The following is a 24865-nucleotide window of genomic DNA, read 5'->3' on the forward strand; positions in this document are numbered from 1 at the left end:
AGAATCACGTTACAGAGGTCATTGTCATATTACAAATTACACATCAGGGGGTACCAGGAAAAATAACATTACATACAAGAAGGGAAAATATCACGGGGAGGGGGATTCATCTAAAACAGCATTTCTAGGTGGCGTACAAATGTCTCCCCTGTATCTATTCCAGGGTTCCTGCGACCACTTTCGAGGGCGTCCCCTCGCAAGATAAGCCGTTTTTTCTCTAAACATGCACCAGTCTAAGTTATTTTCCCACACTTCCAGGGTGGGGGGTTGTTCGGCGCCCCATAACTGGGCTATATTTCTTTTAGCTAACATGAAGCCCAAGGTGGACCACTGCGTCTGTGAAGTGTTCAGGTCCGTGTGCTACCATATGTTTAGGAGTCATCAAAGAGACCCAGAAACTTCTTGTGCATAGTGTCATGTATTTTGCGCCAGTATGTGGTGATGTGTTCACACTCCCAGGTGACATGTAAAAATGTACCTACGAGACCCCACTTCCGTCTACACAATCCCGTATCAGACAGTCCCATGTGTACCAACCGGGGCTCTGTCATGTAGACCCTGTGCAGTATCTTAAGCTGAACCAGCCTTAGTCAGGCTGGAATAGCGACTTCCCTAGGCGAAGACACGGCTGCCTGCCAGTCCTCATCATCTAGTTCTATCCCATCCTGCACCCACCTATCCCTCCGCGCCCCGAGGAGATCAGTTTTGTCATTAATTAGCTTCTTGTACATCAAGGAGATCATTTTGTCGGGAAGGTGGCCGTCAAGAATACTATCTGCCAGAGGCGATGCCTCCGGTGGCTGAGCATCCCGAGGCAGTGTAGCATGAAGCGCATGCCGGACCTGCGCATAACGGAAATATTCGGCACTTGTCAGTTCATACTCCGCCTGCATTTCTTCAAACAATTTGATCCTCCCCTTGCCCCAGATTTCTTTGATTGTGGAAATCCTTATTAGGTCCCACTTCTTGAATCCCTTGGTCCTCCAAAGATTACCCAGCTTATCCGAGTCCCAGAGTGGGGTGGCGATTGTTAGCCTATATTCCCAACCCAGGGAACTCGTAGCATCGTGCCATTTCCAGACAGTATGCTTGGTCGGTCCTGTCAAATCCAGTTTATGCGGTCTTGAATACAAGGCCCTGCTATACCTCCCCCGGGAAGAAGCCATCTATCCATGGCACATCCAGGGTCATCAATTGGACCATATGTGCCGTGGTTGATAGCTGCAGCTGAGTGGCCCAGTAGTATCTTTTAATATCAGGGAGGGCAATGCCTCTATCGTACCAGGAAAGTGTCAGCTTAGGCAATACATGATCTGCCCTCCCATAACAGGTTACGCTGTAGACTCTCGACCTCCCGAAAATAACTGACGGGTACTGCGTTCAAAATATTCTGAAGGGCATATAGGAAAGGAGGCAAAGCCATCATTTTAAATAGGGCTGCCCGACCCAACAACGAGAGAGGAAGCTTCTTCCAGTTCGCGATATCACTCCTGAGCCTATGCGAAGGGTGGAAGAAGATTTCGGGCATATCTGACCGATGGGTCAAGAGATATGAAAACTCCCAAATACTTGAAACCTACCGTCGTCACTTGTATGGAGCATTGTCGCAGAGGGACCGGGGGGTCACCCCACAAGACAAACAACACAGATTTCACCCAGTTGATTGAGAGTCCCGAATATCTACCAAAGGATGCCAGTACATCAACTACAACTCCCAGGGACTTACGGGGAAAGGTCAGGTGAGTTATTTGAGCTTTAGTGATGTTGGAAATGCGCACAGGTTCACTAAAAAGCACAGCAGCTCCCAAATCCCTGAAGGTATGCTTAACATAGCCAATACGTGGTATGGACTCAGCGTTGTTGAGGGACAAACACTTAGAGACTATATTTAGAAAATTCCAATTCAGGTGTTTGCCAAACTTTTTACGATAATAGTGACGGGGCAAGCCTCAAAGAATCCCCAAAATAATTTAATCCCAACTCTGGAAGACAGAACAAAGTTGATGTATCCTGTGGAGTCATCAAAAGTTTTTGGAGGAAACCATTTTCTGCAGTTTGTAGGTTGCAACACTCAGAATACTCTCAGACCCTTGCCCCCTATATTGCAATTGAGAGGCATTTTACTCTGTAGAGGGTAATCATTTCTTTTGCTGGTCTATGGGCTAACTAAGTTGCAAAGCGGAAAATTGCTTAGATGACACTATTTGTTTGTAACACCATTAGCGACATCTGAGAGTACCAAATTTAATTGCGAGTTAAATGGTAAGCCCAAACAACAAAAACTCTCAACTTTAGAGATGGGTGCTGAAAAATGTTTTAGATTTGGTATTTTTTGAGCTACAAACCATAATAAAGGCTTCTGATGATTTATCTTAAGCAGACCCCCAGGATATTATGGCATCGATTAGCAAATTTAGCGGCACACATATAGAAATTTAGCGGCATTTAGCGGCACTTTATTTTACTCATAATCATTCATTTTTAGCCTTAAATCAATGGAAACTGTTTTAGCAGAGTATTCCACTTTGAAATAGGCAACCTGGGATATGGAACAGAGGAAGCAGCCCACAGGTGAAGGCTGCTAGTCCTTGGAAATGCAATCCTCCATTTTTTTAGTAAAAGTTCTGAGATGCCCATCAAAGATGGCCTGGTAGCATCCCGTAGGAAATGGCATTCTAGAGCCTTCTTTAGTCTATGCTCTGGGGGAGTCCAGATTGGAGGGACAGGGAGATACCAAAAGAAATTGGAAATTATGCAACCTGTCACAGTATATGACCTGTGGAATCCACTTGAGAGCAGCAAAGGAGAAACTCATAATAAAGGCACTACACAACTGTGCAATGCTTTAAGGCAAATTACTACATATCTTGGCACCCACCCTTCCAGCCTCTCGGGCAAATGCCCGATGCTCGACACAGCCAGGCCGGCCATGATGTGATATCATTTTTCTGTGATGTCCCTTCCACTACCCCTTGAATTTTAGCGAATTGACACCCATGCTCTAGTTGGCCATGTTACCCCCTCACCTTCCATGTCCAATGTGCCTGTATTCAAAATATATCTTGATGCATTGAGACAACCCATACTTTCATATATTATAGCAACTCCTAAATTTGAAAGGTTTATTAAAAAAGGCTTTCTATTTTAGCTTTTACATATATTGTTAGCAAGAAATAAATATACATGAAAAAAATAGGACAGCCTATTTCCGTGATTTATTGCAGTACAACTTTGCTATAACATGAAGTTTGAGTATATGGGCTGATGTTGAATGTTTGTTTGGCCCATGTTAGCAGCTCATAAATCTATTGAATTCATCTTATAACTGCTATAGAAGGTTTATGATGCATGAATTGATGGTGTACGTGTTATCTCCCTGCTTAGGAATGAGAGATCGGCTGCTGGCACCCACAATGTTTACTATGTGTTTCCTACAATGTTTATTATGTGTCTCCGTCTCGGTGACTCCACCACCTGCTCTCTTCCTTTCTCTTCAGGAAGGATTATTTTTTTTTGTATATTTTATTTTTGATTCACAGGGCAACAGTACAGAGCACGACATCATCTGTTCTTTTGTTTATACAGCAATTGGCTTCATCTTATAATGTTCATGTGAAGTAGTGTGGCTCACTGGTTAGAGGCGGCAGACCCGAGAGCAGAGGACGGCCGGGACCAGGGTTCGATTCCCGGCGCGGCAGGTTTCTGGACCAGGGTCAGCGGACTCGATAATTCTCTCGCCTCGGTGCCCACTCTGATCAGCGTTCACACTCGGCAACTCTGGGCATTAGCTTGCCTCATCTTCACTAACGGCCCCACCAGACCGCCGGGGATGCCTGGTCTCACCCTGGAGATACCCATTAAGGGACCATCTCTCAGGGAAGCCAGGAAGGGTTTCGCAGCGGTCGAAGCGCCTTGGGACCCTACGGGTAAGTAGTGCGCTATATAAATGCCTATACATTTACATTTACATAGTACAGCCATAATAATGATAGTACGCTTTACTAGGAATACATTCGGTACAACACGTCCTTTTTGCAGTGATCTATGTCCTGCGCTCATCGACAGTGTACATGAATAAAATCAATTCAGATTACACAGGTATACATTTCTTTTCGGTAGTGACAGTCTTGTGAGAGGTGTGCTGGTAGTTTGAGCAGTTCCTATATCCCCTCCTGCTATTTCGTCTCCATCTCCTGCTAATTGAGTATCTGTTTGTCTTTGTAGATATTCCATGAGGGGCTGCCAAAAGTCCTTTGGCCTTGAGGCCTGCGGCAGTTCCTCCTCATAGGTACCCAGAGTCTCTTTACAATATATCATATCTGATAACCAGTCCTTGAACCTGGGTGGGCGTCTGCTTCCCCATTTAATAGCTTCGCGCCTTTTGGCCAACAGAAGTGCCGCTGCCAGTAGTTTACGACGTCTAATTCTCTTAAGTCTGTAGGCGCCTAGGCAGCACGTCAGCGGTGTGTTTGGAATAAATTCTGCCAGCATAAGTGTCAGCGCCTTCACCACCTCCCGCCAATACGCTTCCAACATCGGGCAGGCCCATGCCATATGGAGAAAGTCAGCCCTAGGGGCCGCACATCTTTTGCACTTGTCGTCCGTTCTAAGCCCGTACCTATGCATTTTTTCTGGAGTGTAATATGTTTGGTGCAAAAATCTAAAATGTATGATTCGCAGATTGCAATTTGGAGTAAGTAGGTGTAACTGGGTACAGCTGTAAGTCCAATCCTCTTCGGATATAGGGGACCCGATCGCCTCCGCCCAACGTGTCCTCGCCCTGTCTGGGCCAGTGTGCTGCTCATTTTGAGATGTTGAACTGGCCAGTCTGGGCCAGTGTGCTGCTCATTTTGAGATGTTGTGTATAATTTGGTCACTAGTGCCACTCGTGTCGGCACAGTCAGTAGAGTCTGTAATGCTTTCAGTGGTGTTGGTTCATTTGGGAAGTCGTCATATAAGTCTCTCATTGCCGCCCTTAGCCTAAAGTAAGCAAACCTTTTCATCGGCGTCTGATGTGCAAATAAAGATGGGTCTTGGTATGAGATAAATGTATTCTGCGGAAATAATGAGCCTAGTGTCGTGAGTCCCATTTCCCCAAAGAGCCTTCTCATGTTGTGTTCTTGCGTGACCGACAGTTTGGGATGGTGTGCTAATGGCAGTGCCGGCGCATAAACCGGTAGCTTTCGGGCTCGCATTGCCAACATGTACCACGCTCTTGATGTACATTTAACTGGGTGAATGATATCATTAGGATACATTCCCCTGGGTCTGATATGTATTGTGTCAACTTGTTCGGGTGTACGCTATCTGTCTCTACCGCTATGTGTGGTATGTATGAATGTGGTTGTGTCCAGTAGTGTGCGTGGTGTGCCTGTGCACAGTAATAGTACAGCTGCATGTCTGGGGCAGCAAATCCTCCCTGAAGATACGGCTTAGTAAGGATCTTCCAGCTCACCCTAGGTTGCTGCCCCGCCCAGGCAAGCCTTTGTAGAAGCGTTCGTAGTTTAGCGAAAAAGACCTGCGGGAGCCAGATCGGAATGTTCTAGAACAGGTATAACAGGCGAGGCAATACCACCATTTTTTGGAGAGCTATGCGGTCTGCCATCGAGAGCGGTAGTTTAATCCATTTGTCTATTTGATCTTCCAGTTTGCTTATAGCCACTCCATAGTTTGCCCTAACGACCGTCTCAGGGTCGTGATGAATCCAGACTCATAGATATTTTACCAGATCAGTGCACCATTTTAGGGGGTAGTCCATCTGTGGTTCCGGGGTCACTGCCGTCAAGGGGACCACTACGGATTTATCCCAGTTTATACTAAGGCCTGAGTATTGTTCAAACTTTATGTACTCTCTAATTAGCGGGTTTAGGTTTGTGTCCGGATTTCTAGTGTACAGGACCATATCATCTGCATACAGAGATATGTTCACTGGCCGAATATTAAATTGGAGTGCAGTTTCCGGGTGTTTTTGCCGGATTTTACAGGCCAGCGGTTCTAGTGTAAGTGCAAACAAAATGGGTGATAGTGGGCACCCCTGACGAGTACCCCGACTGATCGCAAATGGTTGTGAAGTGTGTCCATTAATACGTACTCTGGCTCTGGGTTCGCTTTACAGTAACGCTATCCACTTCAGAAAAACGGGCAGGAATCCCATCCTAGTGAGGACAGTCATCATGAAGTCCCATTCGATTGAATCGAAGGCCTTCGCCGCATCTAATAGTCGGGATCTAGACTATGATACATTGTGAATATGGTTAGAATATTGTGGGTTGTGGATCTCGTAGGTATAAAACCTGCCTGATCAGGGAGCACCAGAAGTTGTAAAAGCGGTTGTATTCTGTTTGCTATTATTTTGGCCAGTATTTTCGCATCTATGTTTATAAGGGATAGGGGACGATAGGAGGCACATTGTGTGGCGTCTTTACCGGGTTTCGGTAGCACTATCAACAGCGCTTCCCGCAAGGTAGGTGGGAGAGCTCCCTCCTCGTATGCCTCTTCAAACATTCGCGCTAGTTGAGGAATCAACAGGTCTTTATATTCCTTATAGAATTCACCCGGCAATCCGTCAATCCCGGGAGCTTTATTGTTAGGTAAGGAATTAACCGCCTCCCTAAACTCATCCTCTGTGATATGGTGTCCCAGGAATTCCCTGTGGGCGTCTGACAGCCAGGCCAAACTCACGTCATCAAGATAGTCATGGATGTCTGATTGCGGGTGCGTCACTTTCGTGTTGTATAGTGTTGAGTAGTAGGAGCTGAACTCCTCCAGTATAGAGGGGGTGTCATGCAGATGCTCTCATTGTGCATTCGTATTATGTGTTATTAGCGAAGCGCCATTCATTGGTTTGATTTTGTGCATCAGCGCTCTACCTGTTCTACCTCCTTCTCCATACGCCTGGGCCCTGTATTTTCTGGATAAGTATTTTATTTCTGTGTCGGCATATTCGTTATACGTTGATCTTGCTCCGTATATCGGCCAAGAGTGGTTCATGTAGGGTAGCAGCGTATTCTGTTTCTAGTACCTTGATGTCCTTTTCTACTTTGAGTAATTGCTGTCTGATGTCTTTAAGGATTCCGGCATGTGCACCTATGCAGTGTCCTCTTATAGTGACTTTGAATGCCTCTCACACCAGCCCGCTGCCCTCCACTGACCCGGTGTTCCTTTGAAAAAAGTCCGTAATAGTGTGACGGAGTTCCTCTCGGAACACCTGATCTTTCAGTACGTCTGGCCTAAGTCTCCATGTGAATTGTCTCGGGGTGTGCTTCGGCACCTCCAACTCTAGTCGGACTGGGGAGTGGGCCGAGAGGGTTCTGGGTAAATGCTCCACTACCTTGGTCCACGTGCTCACCTCCTGCTTGGTCAGCCAATAGTCCAATCTCGACCAGGTATTATGTGTGAGTGACGTGCATGTGCCCTCCCTTCGCCCCGGGTGTCTCTTGCGCCATCTGTCCTCCATAGAGCAGTCCTGCATACCCTCCAATATGACCTGGGCTGCGCGTCTCCCATGTTTATCTGTGCCAGTGGCTCTATCCAAAAATGGATCTAGACATGTATTAAAGTCTCCGCCCCATACTGCCGCAGTTGGGTGAATCTCTCTTATTTTTGCCCTTATGGCTTCATAAAATTGTGGATCGTCTGTATTAGGCCCGTATGTCGTTATGATGGTAAGCTTTGTGCCTGCAAAATCCCCTCTGAGTATTACAAATCTGCCCTGATCATCTGTGTACGTAGCATGCAGCGTAAATGGGGTGTTGCGTTTAATCAGTATTAGGACTCCTCTAGCATAATTAGAATAGGATGATGCTGCTCGAATCTGCGCCCAGCGATATCCAACTCTACACTCTCTCTGAGGTGCTATGTGGGTTTCCTGAAGGAATGCTATATCTAAGTTGTACCTGTCTAGGTATGCAAGGACTTTCCTTATTTTTTTCGGGTCTTGTAGTCCTCTCACATTCCAAGACATGAGAGTTAACTTCCTAGTCGGCTGTGTCATTTCCGTACCTTTGTATTGTGCCATAGACTTAGCAAGCCTGTGTCTCATAAATGAGTCGTGTCATCCAACCCCGGTGCCCTGTGAGTTTTTCTGGTAACCCCCCCATCCCTCCCCCACCCACTCCGTCTCAATCCCAGTGACGAAGACATCTCCCAGTGTAACAGCAGCATGCTCTCCACTTTTCTCCTCGCATGCTTAACACGCAACCCCCCCCCCCCTTACAACTGTTGTGATGTGCACTGTGGGGCAGAATTAGCCCGGGCCCATCCTCCTCTGATATTTTACCCAGAGGGTAGGCCATTTAGTAACATATAAGTGCACTGCTAACCACGGACCCACAATTTATACTAGACAACCTGACTGTATATCGGTGGCATACTCTATAAATACACACAGAAAGTTTCCAACAGTTCTTTGTGGTTTAAACAGAGTGTAAGTCTATTGTTCCATGGTATCACTTATCTGTTCCGGCATCACTCGTCGTGCAGCGCCCGGGACATACGGGATCACGCAGTGCTCAGTTTAGCCTTATGCCGCAGTCCAGACTCATCATGATGCGGCTCTTTCGTTTCCTTGTAAGCGCCATGTAGTGTTAATCCCATTTGTCCGCATGTGGAGTATGAGGTACTCTGTAGTTCCCATCAATATAAACCTCTATTCCACATCTGATAGGTGCTCTTGCTCCTGTTGTCTATCCCTTGGCGATCGTCTGAATTCTCCCTTTGGTTTTCGTTGCTGTAGGTACTTCTGGATATCTTTAGGGTCGTTGAATATCTTTACCAAGCCCTCATCTGTGATCTTCAGCCTGGCCAGATATAGCATGGCATATGGAATTAGCAGGTCGCGCAGTTTTTGTTTGGCTTGCGTGTACTTTTTTCGCGCCTCCTGGACGGATTGAGTGAAATCAGGGTAGATAGCAAGTTCCATTCCCTCGTGTCGCAAGGCGCCTATTTCTCGAGCCTTCCTCAATGCTGCGTCGCGGTCTCGATAATTCAATACTTTTGCTATGATTGGTCTCGGTCTGGAACCCACAGGCGGCTTCGGGGCCAGGGTTCTGTGGGATCTCTCTTGATTAGGAAGACTTCTGAAAACGTGTCTCTGCCCAGCAACGTGATCAGGAGGTATTCCACGTGTTTCTCCATGGGGCCTGTGTTCGTGGTTTCTGCGCCTAGACCTGGCCTCCAAATCCTCCGCCTTCGCAGTTAGTGCCGCCAGTTGTTTGTCCACACTAGTTTGTTTAGACGTTAGCTGGTTGTTTGCATCTTCCACATCCGATATTCGGCGCTCGGCCATATCTAGCCTTTCGGTATGTCTATCCAGCCTTTCAGACATTCGATCCACTCGGTGTGTTAGGTCGTCTATCTTACCATCAATGTTCGTTAGTGCTGTCTGGATCGTCATGAACATCGTTTGTATGTTGTCTGACACCTGATTCCCTGCCACGTGCGCCGTCTGCGTTTCTGATGGAGGCGCGTGAGGCTTCTCCAGCTTCGAGAGCTTTCAAAGCAGCGGTGACGCCTCGTCAGGTGTTCAGAGCGTCTCAGGCTACACAGGCGATGCAATTGTCAGGGTGGTATCCCCGTTTACAGTGTAGGATAAGGATGTTGTTTACGGGCCCCGGAGGAGCTCGTTCACAGTGCGGCCATCTCGTTCCGTGTCTAGCTCCGCCCCCCTCTTCAGGAAGGTTACCTTGCTTCAGCACCCCTGAACCCCTTCGAATGCCCATGATACTGTGCTTGGATAGTGTGTACATGAAGGGAAGACAATGCCTTCCCTTCATGTGTACCTGTCCCTGTCTTGGGCAAACCTTTCATACCTCGCCTCATACCTGAAATTATCTACCTATGGTAACATCCTTTTAGCCAATTAATGTTCGTTACATCACATGTAATGTTGAAAAAATAAAATGCAACCCGGTGTCATGGTCAGAACGCTCTACTGCTAAAACTATTATTAATGCCATAGGAAAGCATTACAAATTCATAGGCCTTGTGGAGCCCTTTTTTTCCATAGTTGTTAGATATAGAAATGTTTTAAGCCAAAGTCCTGAGTATTATCAGAACTGGGCATTTACAATGAAGACAAGTATACTAGAGCATTGGCGGCTCCCAGAGGAAGTGCGGTGAGGTGGGGGGGTAGGGTGGGGGAGTAGTGGACTCTGACATACGGCAATTTACCTTGAGCACGCTGCATCGCTGAGATGACGATGCAGCGCGCGCAAGGTAAATTGTTTTATTCATTTGTTTACTTACTTTACTCCGTTCCGCCGTACATCGGAGTCCACTACCCCCCAACCTGCTCCTCCCCTGCCCCGCCCCGCCCCGCAGCACTCCCTCTGCAAGTGGCCACTGATAGAGAGAGACAATGCAAGGTTGTCAACCTTTCCAGGATATGTGCAGATACTCCTAATTGATGTTTGTGATTTTTAATTAATGCAAGTATTGCAACCCTAAACGAGTGACACAATCTCTTAGAAATAATTTAAGCAAGTGTACAATGCTTTTAAAAGTTGGAGTCCCTTTTAGAGTTTTGGAGAAAATGTAATTGCATACCTTTCATTAGAGATGGTACTCATTGTTCTTAGGACCTTTCTTTGGATGCCTAACAATAGGCACATGTTTCAGTAACCATGCCTTTCTCACACTATCACCAGAAGTAGTTTGTGATTTAAAAAAATATATATTTTGCATTTTTGTTAGTATGGATGTTTTGTTACTCACTAGTAAATTGTTTTTTTACAAGTACTTTATGGAGGTAGATATTTCATTAAATGAGAAAAAGGAACAGTAAAACTCAGGGGTTTCTGCATAAAGCAATTGAGCCCAACTCTGCCACTATTCGTATGCAGACAATAAATATCGGACTTCCTTCATTTTCGCGGGCACTAATGTAAAATTGCGGCATTTTAACAAAAGTGCCCATTTTGCTGGCACTTTTGTAAAAATCGTGGCATTTTTACAAAAGTGCCCATTTTGCGGCAAATTGCAAAATCCTGGAGGGTCTGCTTAAGGTCTAAAGATGACATGAACTCCAAAAAGGCATCCCGAGATTTCTGATGACTATCTGCAGTCCTAGCTAGCAGGACCTCATCATCTGCATAGAGAAGGGAGGGAATAAAGCAGGTACCAGCTCTTGGGAAATCCAGTTTCGTTTGGAGTAAGTGAGCTTACTCCAGGGTCATTTATATAGATGAGAAACAGAAATGGGGCTAACATACAACCCTGCTGTACCCCCTTGGTGGAATGTTCAGAAGATGTTCATCTGCCCCCTACACCAAAACGGATCTTAACCTAAGTGCTCCAATGCAGTTGCCGAAGAAGTTTGAAGAGACAATTCCGGGACAGATGAGCCACTCATGAAGTGGGTCACATGTGTCTCGATGTCCCTCTATGGGTGCTTGCTTCCTGGGCAGTTGGAGTGCGGATTGGACACTTTGTCTTGGTGTATTTGATCTTTTCGTTCCAGCTGGCTCGAAATAGCTGGGAACGTGCTGGCCCCTATAAAAATGACCTATCCCACCAGATCACAGCCTTCCGCCCCCTGGTACTCTCAATCACTCCGGGAACAAAAATTGGTATGTAAAAACCTGGAGAAAAAATGAAGAACAGGATATAAGGAGTCAGATAGGATGAAGTACAAAGGCTCTCTTTCTATATAGAAACAGCAGATTAACCAGGCCAAAAGTCAATTCTTCTCTATGAAAATTTATAAAGCTAAAAACTCAGCGAGAGAACTGTTTAATACTGTTACCAACCTGGCCAATCCAGTGACGTTCACAGCAACACCGAGTCAGGAATTATGTGACAAATTGGCTACATTTTTTTTTGATAAGGTGGATGCTATATTCGCCACTTTCTCTATTGTCACGGGCAAGAACATTGCAAATCACCGGGCTGATCGCTCATTAGAGCGGCAGGTGATATTGGATACGTTTGTCCCTCCAACGGCCTTAGAAATTAGTAGCCTTCTCAGTCAGATGAAATCTGGCTCCCCTTCGGATCCTTGCCCGACTGCTGTACTAAAGTTAGCAGTTGAGCCTGTAACTCAAGTTCTTAAACCCATTTTTAATTTAATGTACTCAGAGGGACACTTCCCGTTAGATTGGAAAAAAGCTTCTATTTGATCCCTCTTGAAGAAACCAAGTCTGGATTCTAAAGACCCTTATAATTACAGACCTATATCTAGACTCCCGGCCCCTGCTAAAATGATTGAAAAAAATTTAAATATGCAGTTGAGCCAATTTATCGAGTCCTCTCAAGCACTGGACCACACACAATATGGCTTTCGAGGGGGCCATAGCACGGAAACGGCCCTCTTGCAATCAACAGAAGAAATGTGGGCTATTCTGGATCTAGGCGGTAAGGCGGCCCTGATCCTGTTAGATCTCTCTGCAGCATTTGACACGGTCCATCACTTATTGTTGATGGATCGGCTGCAGGAGATCGGGGTTCAGGGCATGGCCTGGAAACTCTTAAAATCATTCTTGTCAAATCGTACTCAGCAGGTGGCATTGGGAGAATTTGTATCTGCTCCGTTTTCATTACCATGTGGGGTCCCTCAGGGGTCCGACTCCTCACTAAGTCTGACACTTTTTAATATTTATGTGTCCTCCCTCGCTCCTCTCATTCTGTCTTTTGGGTTCAGCCTTACTAGCTATGCTGACGATACCCAATTAGTGGTGTCTCTCCTTCCTGTGGAGTCTAAAAGCACAGCAATACGATTCAACGATTGCATGAACGCAGTGGGGACTTGGATGGCCCAGAACTGCCTAAAGTTGAATGCTAATAAGACGGAGGTGGTATGCTTTGGGAATGATGCCAATTTCTGGACACCAGACTGGTGGCCTGATTCCCTGGGTCCTCTTCCCGTACCTATCAAAAAGGTAAAAGATTTAGGAGTATGGATAGACCAGAAGCTTAACTTTAAAGACCAGGTTAATTCTGTGGCATCTGCCACGTCCTATGCTCTGAGATCGTGCAAAAAAATTCTGCATCTGCTCCCGTCGGAGTGCTGTATTACTGTAATAGTCTCTATTTTACCATTCAGGAAGGTGCAATGCAGAGATTACAACTTTTACAGAATGCAGCTGCTAGACTGCTGTTGGGCATTCCCAAATATGCCCCAATAGCTGATGAGATACGAAAATTACACTGGCTGCCACTTAGGAAGCGTACCATGTTTAAAGCGATGTGTCTAGTACACAAGGCCCTCTACGGAGTAGTGTCGGCCTACTTAAAAGAACATCTCTATTGGTATACGCCTAGCAGACGGTTGCGATCATCAGATGCCAAATTGGTGCATGTCCCATTTGTCAGAGAGGCCACCTGGGGTGGCAAAAGCTTTGTGGCAAATGCAGCTAAAGCATGGAACAAACTTCCCCTTCAGCTCAGAGCTATTTCAAAACTTTTCATCTTTCGAAAGAACTTAAAAACCTGGCTGTTTTCAGAATAGTGGACCAGGTATCTGCCTGGCTCGGTCCTTCTGTAGAGATTCACATAGCGCCAGGACACCCATGGGTAACAGTGTGCTCTATAAATGCCATAAATAAAATAAATAAAATAAGCTGTAGAGGGTCCGGTACCACGGATATTGGTGCAACTTGGTTCCAGTAGATCCTGATGTCTCCACACTTGGAGGGGACATAGATTTGATCCTCCGGGGCTGGTGAAACACTTTTGATTTGGGTGCTATGCTGGAGTTGCCAGTGAGCAGCAAGTTGGAAAACAGGATTTTGCCGGTTCGGTGCCTGTGGACTGCAGGGGAGTAGTATTTCTACTCCATGGGAGTACTTTGGCAATTTGTTGAAGGCTGGAGGTGCTCTGGGGTTCTTGGAGGCCTCACAGTTTCAGGACGGGACAGCACACCACAACTGTTGAGTCCTTAAGGCAGCAGGCAGGGTTTGGTGTCAATTTTCTGCAGCAGGGCTTCAGTCCTCGGGTCAGCAGCTCTTCTTTGTCCAGATCATCTCTGTGTCCATCGAATCTGCATTCAGGGTCCATGGATGCCACCTAAATACTACATTTACGGTTAGTAGCCAATGGACTACCTGCCTTTAGGACGTTTACACCCGTTAAGTGACCATTTCCTGTGGAAAAGGGCACTACCCTAGCCCTGATAGGTTAATTTCTTCTCACACCAAGATGGAGGCGAATTAAAAGTGGGCTCCACATAACCTGCCTGACCTTAAGGGTGGTGCTGGATGAATGGGGACCCACCTCGTAATTTAACTAATTTTCCCACCTATCCTCCTGACAAATGTGGAGCAGGACAGGGGGGTTGGCATCCTCCACCATCTGGAAGTGCCTGCGTCGCATTTCTAAGGTGGCATCGCCTTTGAAGCTTCCCGACTTGGAATGCCGTTCCGGCCTGGAGGAGGTGTGAAGAACCTCCACCCAGAGCAGGTTTTGTTCCTGGCCTCTGTAAGGGCAGCCTCTCATCCCATGAGGTAAGAAACATGTCTGGTGGTGGCAGTATGGCTAACACTAGTTGGGAGACCACACCAGTGCGCAGTAGGTTTTCAAGGGACTCTCTAAAGGGTCTCCTGTGTGCATTTCTTAATAACTCCAACACTCGCATTAGTGAGGATTTATTAAGACAACATATTTGTGTTATATCTATGGTTTTTATACCATACATCTTCCTTATTTCTCTGCCTCTGCTGCTCAGCCAGTGTGAATGGTTTGGGTAGAATGTTGGTGTGGATGGTGATGTCATTGGAACGTGTGGATTGCTGTGAGGTGGAGTGTCAGTTGGATCCTGGGCTGAGAAGCAGGGAGGCTGGTCCTGGTGGGGTTAATTACATCTTTACTGGAAAAACTACTTAACATCTAAGAACAATAAACGTATTCATCTTTAACCTAACCACATCTACTGGAACTCCTTACTATGACACCACAGTTTGGTACCAAACATCTTAGGGTACAATGAAGCTATCACGGAGCTAAGAAACTCGTGATGACAATTATCCAGACCATGTACTGTCTATGGCTTCCCTGTGCACTTACAATATCCAAGAATGGACTTGATGTTGTAGGGTCCTATCAGCTCGTCCAGATATGTGTAACATGGGATATAGTGCACCCTGCCTGCTATACGGCCTGCAGTAGGGGTGACTTACCTATACCTCATGCAGTGTGTGTGGGCATGGTGTACAGGGTTGTGTGCCATGTCGACTCTTTGTTTTTTCCTGCACCGATACATACAGCCTGCAGTGGCAGTTTGCATGGTCTTGCTGAGGGGTTCACTCCACAGACCATGGTCCTTCCCCACTAACTGTGTGTGGTGTAGGCATCGTAATGCAGCTGCATCCCCAATAGAGGCACTACGTGTAAAGTTCAAAACAATGATTCTGAAAGAGTTAAATTTTACGTTTTCGTGATTTTAATTGTTGAAAGCTTAATACAGTTTTCTTTGTGGATATTCACATCATATCACATCCGAGTTTAGTACATGGCGGTAAGGTAAAGAGAACGTCTCCGATGCATTTCGGGCAGGTAGCCCTTTGTCAAGGAGCGCTGTGGGGAAGACGAAAGAGTGGTGAGAATTGATGTATGGAACGAGCAGTGCGTTGTATTTTAGGAAGTGCCGATCAATGAATGTGAGCGATTGAGCCTTAAAGGAGTGAGGGATGTGTGGCGAGTAGCGTCAGCGCGTGACGGGTTCGGAGGAAGGTGAAGGGAAGGTGCGCTTAATCCACAGGTTGCAAGGTGAAAGGTTCTACTTACTTCATACCGCGAGTGAAAAGACCTCAAACGTGGCTGGACAGCATGCGGGCGGGGTGCCTGGAGTGAGTGTCGCGCACAGGGAAGTTTAAAGTGAGGGCGCGTGCAGGAGTTAGAGGAAGGACTAGGTGTGAGTGTGGTTGGGAAGTTGTGGACTAGTGTGGGGGCCATGTTGGAAAGGAGTATACACGCAGGAAAGTACAATGCATCTTAGATAAAACAGGGTCAAACGATAGAATAAATCAAGAATATATACAGTTAAAGGTAACAACTCAGTTCGGTCCGGTCATTGAGACCGTACGGTTTAAGCGACTGCAAACGATAAATCCATTCCAACTCTCTCTGGAGTAAGAATTTGCGTGTGTCAGTTCCTTCTTTTTTGGAGATTGTTTCGAGGATGATGAATCGAAGTTGGGCAATGGAATGTCTGGCTTCGGCAAAATGGGTTGCAACATTAGATTTTTCATATTTCAGCCGGATGTTTGATTTGTGCTCGTTTAGTCGTGTTTTAATTTTGCGTTCAGTTTTACCGACGTATAACTTGCCGCATGGGCATTTGAGTGCGTATATGAGATGTGAAGTATCGCATGTAGCTCTCACATGTAATTTGATCGGATTGCCCTTCATTGGATGTCTGATGGTGTTTCCTTTTATGATGGAATTGCAGTGACTGCAATTCAGACATGGTTGAGTGCCTTTGTATATCATAGGTTTCGGAGTGGGTTTGGATAAGATCTCCTGTATATTTTTGTTTCTTGAATAAGCGAATAGTGGAGGTTGTTGGAACATGTCCCGAAAATCTGGATCCACTTGTAAAATGGGCCAGTGTTTGAGGATGATTTTTTTATACATGGTACTGAATGTAGAAAATTTAGACACCAATACAATGCGTTGATTTGTTTCTTTGGGCTGTTTGGTTAGAGATACTTCTCTGGCAATTTTCTCCACTCTAGTTTGTGCCTCGGTTAGGACGGTTTCTGGGTAGCCTCGCTCCAAGAAGCGATCGTATGTTTCTTTGATCCGAAGTTTGGCTGTTTGTTCGTTGGATACTATGCGTTTGACGCGTAGCATTTGTGAGTAGGGCATATGTTTCTTCAACGCTCCCTGATGGAAGCTGGAAAAGTGAAGAGTGTTATTCCGATCAGTAGATTTCCTAAATAGGTCGGTGCTGATGCCATCAGGTGTAATTGTGACGTTCACATCCAAGAATGAAATGGTTCGGTCATTCATTTGCCATGATAGTTGAATCCGTTCATCTTTTTTGTTGAGGTTGGTAAGGGCTTCGTTCAAACTTTGTTCTGTATCGCTCCAAATAAAGAAAAGGTCATCGATGTACCTTACGTACATAATGGTGTTGTTTTGGAAAGTGGGGTCTGCATAGATATGGCGTGTTTCGAAGTTTTCCATGAAGATGTTGGCATACGTTGGCGCTGCACAATTTCCCATCGCCATTCCGGACAACTGTAAGAACCATTGATTGTCATTTTGAAAGTAACTGTGATACAGGGTGAACCCCATTAATTCCATTATGAAAGTTTGCATGTTGGGATCCATGTTGCTGTTGAGGAGGGCTGCTTCTATGGCTTCGATGCCACCTTGGTGTGGTATTGAGGTATAGAGTGCACTGACGTCCGCCGTGCATAGTATGTATGACTTCTCTTTGTTGATTTGAATTTTGGACAATTTTATTAAAAAATCGGTGGTGTCTTTGATGTGACTAACAGATTTTAAGACAATGGGCTGGAGGTATTTGTCTATGAATTTACCGGTGGGTTCATGTAATGACCCCCGGGTGGACACGATTGGTCTGCATGGTGGGTTGTACAGATCTTTGTGAATCTTGGGACTCAATTGAATGGTTGGACTCCTGGGAAACGTTGTCAGAAGAAAGTTCTTGGTGCGTTCTTCAATGATGCCATTGCGGTGTGCCCTGATTATTATTTCTTGGAGAGCATTGGAAAACTCCTTAGTGGGGTTAGTATCAAGTCGCATATAGATGGTTTCATCATGGATATGTTCTTGGAGTCGTTGATGGTACATGACAGAGTCCATGATCACAAGGGCGCCGCCCTTATCTGCTTTAATGCATTTGATTTGTGCATTGTTGGCTAGAGATTTCAGTGTGTCCCGGTCTTTGGTTGTGAGGTTTGAATATTTAGATTTTTTGTTAAAATTGATCTTTGAGAGGTCATTTCGTACAAGGTCTTCAAATAGATCTATACTTTTATGGCTGCATGGTGCTTGGAAGGTGCTGGTGGGTCGTAGCCCACGTAATTCATCAGATTTTGACGTGTGAGAAGGTGGCATGATGTTATCGAAGAAATGGCGTAATCTGAGTTTTCTTGTAAATTTGAATGTGCTGACTTCGAGTTCCAGTAAATTGGTGGATGTGACTGGGACAAATGATGTACCTTTTTCCAGCAGGTCAATTTGATGTTTGGGTATAATGGCATTGGAAATGTTAATTACGAGACGTTCTTTTTGCCTTTGTTGTCTTTCTTGGTGGTTGTGCTTCTCGTGTTTAGAGCAATAGTTTCTTTTTCCTTTGTTCTTGCTCCTCCTGAGTCTTCGGTTGGTCTTGGGTCTGATTCTAAAAAAGAGACCGCGGAAGTTGTGGTTGATGATGTACTCGTTTGTTCATCACCCGAGGGGGTGGTGGTTTGTTTACGTGGAGGTCTGGCTGAAAAATCACTCTCCGAAGATGAGGTGTCGGTTTGGGTGTTTGGTGGTCTGTTGCGTCGTCGTTGCGCGTAAACTGGCAAATGAATGACCGAACCATTTCATTCTTGGATGTGAACGTCACAATTACACCTGATGGCATCAGCACCGACCTATTTAGGAAATCTACTGATCGGAATAACACTCTTCACTTTTCCAGCTTCCATCAGGGAGCGTTGAAGAAACATATGCCCTACTCACAAATGCTACGCGTCAAACGCATAGTATCCAACGAACAAACAGCCAAACTTCGGATCAAAGAAACATACGATCGCTTCTTGGAGCGAGGGTACCCAGAAACCGTCCTAACCGAGGCACAAACTAGAGTGGAGAAAATTGCCAGAGAAGTATCTCTAACCAAACAGCCCAAAGAAACAAATCAACGCATTGTATTGGTGTCTAAATTTTCTACATTCAGTACCATGTATAAAAAAATCATCCTCAAACACTGGCCCATTTTACAAGTGGATCCAGATTTTCGGGACATGTTCCAACAACCTCCACTATTCGCTTATTCAAGAAACAAAAATATACAGGAGATCTTATCCAAACCCACTCCGAAACCTATGATATACAAAGGCACTCAACCATGTCTGAATTGCAGTCACTGCAATTCCATCATAAAAGGAAACACCATCAGACATCCAATGAAGGGCAATCCGATCAAATTACATGTGAATGCTACATGCGATACTTCACATCTCATATACGCACTCAAATGCCCATGCGGCAAGTTATACGTCGGTAAAACTGAACGCAAAATTAAAACACGACTAAACGAGCACAAATCAAACATCCGGCTGAAATATGAAAAATCTAATGTTGCAACCCATTTTGCCGAAGCCAGACATTCCATTGCCCAACTTCGATTCATCATCCTCGAAACAATCTCCAAAAAAGAAGGAACTGACACACGCAAATTCTTACTCCAGAGAGAGTTGGAATGGATTTATCGTTTGCAGTCGCTTAAACCGTACGGTCTCAATGACCGGACCGAACTGAGTTGTTACCTTTAACTGTATATATTCTTGATTTATTCTATCGTTTGACCCTGTTTTATCTAAGATGCATTGTACTTTCCTGCGTGTATACTCCTTTCCAACATGGCCCCCACACTAGTCCACAACTTCCCAACCACACTCACACCTAGTCCTTCCTCTAACTCCTGCACGCGCCCTCACTTTAAACTTCCCTGTGCGCGACACTCACTCCAGGCACCCCGCCCGCATGCTGTCCAGCCACGTTTGAGGTCTTTTCACTCGCGGTATGAAGTAAGTAGAACCTTTCACCTTGCAACCTGTGGATTAAGCGCACCTTCCCTTCACCTTCCTCCGAACCCGTCACGCGCTGACGCTACTCGCCACACATCCCTCACTCCTTTAAGGCTCAATCGCTCACATTCATTGATCGGCACTTCCTAAAATACAATGCACTGCTCGTTCCATACATCAATTCTCACCACTCTTTCGTCTTCCCCACAGCGCTCCTTGACAAAGGGCTACCTGCCCGAAATGCATCGGAGACGTTCTCTTTACCTTACCGCCATGTACTAAACTCGGATGTGATATGATGTGAATATCCACAAAGAAAACTGTATTAAGCTTTCAACAATTAAAATCACGAAAACGTAAAATTGAACTCTTTCAGAATCATTGTTTTGAACTTTACACGTAGTGCCTCTATTGGGGATGCAGTTGCATTACGATGCCTACACCACACACAGTAATTTGAACGCGTTCTGACGGAAACGCGACCCAAGAGTGCACACGAAATCGAAAAAAACTTTATTATCATTTACCAACTACAACCCACACCTGCTGTGCCCCTCCTAACCTCTACTTTCATTAATCATTTTCCGCCACTCGGTGGGAGCACGCACTACAAGATGCAGTTTGATGAAATCAGCAAAAGTACCCAAGCCAGAGCTCATACCCTGGCATATGATGAAGAAGAACGCAACAGAATTTATTCACTAATTGAGGAAGACGTTAACCCCACCTCAACCTCACGCAACAAGGAACAATGCATCAAACAATTGCTCTACCTCTCCAAAAGACACATTAACCAAAAGCTCCATGCGAGCACGTTATTGAAATATCACCGCGCTCTCAGAATCCCACGCGGCCTGAGGATTTCTCTAAGACCATCTTTATGCAAAAATTCTAAGGCATTCAAAGATAAATGGGACGCCATCCTCAACAAATGCAGTCTCGACCTGATTCTTTTAATTGTTGAAGAACTTTCCGGTATACTTAAAGAACTAGAACAGGAAATAAATGAGGTTAATGACGAACTCAAGAACATGCTTTCCTCGGATGAACTCACTCGCACCTTGGAGGATACTCAAAATATTCTCGACAAACACCGCAAAGAAATTAATGAACGCAAACTAAGAAAATTCCGAAGGGACACCCTCGACTATAAATTAGACGAGGTATACTCGTGGGCAGTCGTTTACGCGCAACGACGACGCAACAGACCACCAAACACCCAAACCGACACCTCATCTTCGGAGAGTGATTTTTCAGCCAGACCTCCACGTAAACAAACCACCACCCCCTCGGGTGATGAACAAACGAGTACATCATCAACCACAACTTCCGCGGTCTCTTTTTTAGAATCAGACCCAAGACCAACCGAAGACTCAGGAGGAGCAAGAACAAAGGAAAAAGAAACTATTGCTCTAAACACGAGAAGCACAACCACCAAGAAAGACAACAAAGGCAAAAAGAACGTCTCGTAATTAACATTTCCAATGCCATTATACCCAAACATCAAATTGACCTGCTGGAAAAAGGTACATCATTTGCCCCAGTCACATCCACCAATTTACTGGAACTCGAAGTCAGCACATTCAAATTTACAAGAAAACTCAGATTACGCCATTTCTTCGATAACATCATGCCACCTTCTCACACGTCAAAATCTGATGAATTACGTGGGCTACGACCCACCAGCACCTTCCAAGCACCATGCAGCCATAAAAGTATAGATCTATTTGAAGACCTTGTACGAAATGACCTCTCAAAGATCAATTTTAACAAAAAATCTAAATATTCAAACCTCACAACCAAAGACCGGGACACACTGAAATCTCTAGCCAACAATGCACAAATCAAATGCATTAAAGCAGATAAGGGCGGCGCCCTTGTGATCATGGACTCTGTCATGTACCATCAACGACTCCAAGAACATATCCATGATGAAACCATCTATATGCGACTTGATACTAACCCCACTAAGGAGTTTTCCAATGCTCTCCAAGAAATAATAATCAGGGCACACCGCAATGGCATCATTGAAGAACGCACCAAGAACTTTCTTCTGACAACGTTTCCCAGGAGTCCAACCATTCAATTGAGTCCCAAGATTCACAAAGATCTGTACAACCCACCATGCAGACCAATCGTGTCCACCCGGGGGTCATTACATGAACCCACCGGTAAATTCATAGACAAATACCTCCAGCCCATTGTCTTAAAATCTGTTAGTCACATCAAAGACACCACCGATTTTTTAATAAAATTGTCCAAAATTCAAATCAACAAAGAGAAGTCATACATACTATGCACGGCGGACGTCAGTGCACTCTATACCTCAATACCACACCAAGGTGGCATCGAAGCCATAGAAGCAGCCCTCCTCAACAGCAACATGGATCCCAACATGCAAACTTTCATAATGGAATTAATGGGGTTCACCCTGTATCACAGTTACTTTCAAAATGACAATCAATGGTTCTTACAGTTGTCCGGAATGGCGATGGGAAATTGTGCAGCGCCCACGTATTCCAACATCTTCATGGAAAACTTCGAAACACGCCATATCTATGCAGACCCCACTTTCCAAAACAACACCATTATGTACGTAAGGTACATCGATGACCTTTTCTTTATTTGGAGCGATACAGAACAAAGTTTGAACGAAGCCCTTACCAACCTCAACAAAAAAGATGAACGGATTCAACTATCATGGCAAATGAATGACCGAACCATTTCATTCTTGGATGTGAACGTCACAATTACACCTGATGGCATCAGCACCGACCTATTTAGGAAATCTACTGATCGGAATAACACTCTTCACTTTTCCAGCTTCCATCAGGGAGCGTTGAAGAAACATATGCCCTACTCACAAATGCTACGCGTCAAATGCATAGTATCCAACGAACAAACAGCCAAACTTCGGATCAAAGAAACATACGATCGCTTCTTGGAGGGAGGGTACCCAGAAACCGTCCTAACCGAGGCACAAACTAGAGTGGAGAAAATTACCAGAGAAGTATCTCTAACCAAACAGCCCAAAGAAACAAATCAACGCATTGTATTGGCGTCTAAATTTTCTACATTCAGTACCATGTATAAAAAAATCATCCTCAAACACTGGCCCATTTTACAAGTGGATCCAGATTTTCGGGACATGTTCCAACAACCTCCACTATTCGCTTATTCAAGAAACAAAAATATACAGGAGATCTTATCCAAACCCACTCCGAAACCTATGATATACAAAGGCACTCAACCATGTCTGAATTGCAGTCACTGCAATTCCATCATAAAAGGAAACACCATCAGACATCCAATGAAGGGCAATCCGATCAAATTACATGTGAATGCTACATGCGATACTTCACATCTCATATACGCACTCAAATGCCCATGCGGCAAGTTATACGTCGGTAAAACTGAACGCAAAATTAAAACACGACTAAACGAGCACAAATCAAACATCCGGCTGAAATATGAAAAATCTAATGTTGCAACCCATTTTGCCGAAGCCAGACATTCCATTGCCCAACTTCGATTCATCATCCTCGAAACAATCTCCAAAAAAGAAGGAACTGACACACGCAAATTCTTACTCCAGAGAGAGTTGGAATGGATTTATCGTTTGCAGTCGCTTAAACCGTACGGTCTCAATGACCGGACCGAACTGAGTTGTTACCTTTAACTGTATATATTCTTGATTTATTCTATCGTTTGACCCTGTTTTATCTAAGATGCATTGTACTTTCCTGCGTGTATACTCCTTTCCAACATGGCCCCCACACTAGTCCACAACTTCCCAACCACACTCACACCTAGTCCTTCCTCTAACTCCTGCACGCGCCCTCACTTTAAACTTCCCTGTGCGCGACACTCACTCCAGGCACCCCGCCCGCATGCTGTCCAGCCACGTTTGAGGTATTTTCACTCGCGGTATGAAGTAAGTAGAACCTTTCACCTTGCAACCTGTGGATTAAGCGCACCTTCCCTTCACCTTCCTCCGAACCCGTCACGCGCTGACGCTACTCGCCACACATCCCTCACTCCTTTAAGGCTCAATCGCTCACATTCATTGATCGGCACTTCCTAAAATACAACGCACTGCTCGTTCCATACATCAATTCTCACCACTCTTTCGTCTTCCCCACAGCGCTCCTTGACAAAGGGCTACCTGCCCGAAATGCATCGGAGACGTTCTCTTTACCTTACCGCCATGTACTAAACTCGGATGTGATATGATGTGAATATCCACAAAGAAAACTGTATTAAGCTTTCAACAATTAAAATCACGAAAACGTAAAATTGAACTCTTTCAGAATCATTGTTTTGAACTTTACACGTAGTGCCTCTATTGGGGATGCAGCTGCATTACGATGCCTACACCACACACAGTAATTTGAACGCGTTCTGACGGAAACGCGACCCAAGAGTGCACACGAAATCGAAAAAAACTTTATTATCATTTACCAACTACAACCCACACCTGCTGTGCCCCTCCTAACCTCTACCTTCCCCACTAACACCAACTCTAATTTACTGGCATTTAGCTGGAGGCAGTTAGCGGTCATCCACCCAACGCCCACCGCCAGGTCGCCACTAAATTGCAGAGCGTCCCTCTCGGTGTCCCTAGATAGTGCCACGACCAGCTGAGTGTCGTCGGCGTAGGAGACCATGGTCAGTCCCCTATTTCTTGCCACCGTGGCCAGCGGTTGGACATAGAGATTGAATAATAGGGGACATATGGAACACCTTGTTTAATGGGGTGTGTGCCTGAGGCAAAAGGGGGAACAGTAACCACGAATGATCTCTTGCTGAGAAATTATGAAATCCACCAGACAAAAAGTGGGAGCTAACCATGGTATAAGAGGCACTTTCTTTCAGTCATTCCTCCCACAGGTAACACTTATACACTGGAATCAAACAAAATCTATAATTTTGTATGGTTATATGGTCTAATCAACTGATGGTTAATATCCTCGGTACGGAGGGATTTAGAGTACTCTGGAACACTGGTTATTACTTGATGATAAAAAAGCTAGTAGTAATCTAGTATATCACTTAATCTCAATCTAACCACAGCCAACAGTCATCTACTAAACAGAAGTGTGGCTCAGGGGTTAGAGGCGGCAGACCCGGAATCTGAGATCGGTCCTGGACCAGGGTTCAAT

The sequence above is a fragment of the Lissotriton helveticus genome, chromosome 3_1 (assembly GCF_964261635.1).
Source record: "Lissotriton helveticus chromosome 3_1, aLisHel1.1, whole genome shotgun sequence".
Lineage (NCBI taxonomy): Eukaryota > Metazoa > Chordata > Amphibia > Caudata > Salamandridae > Lissotriton > Lissotriton helveticus.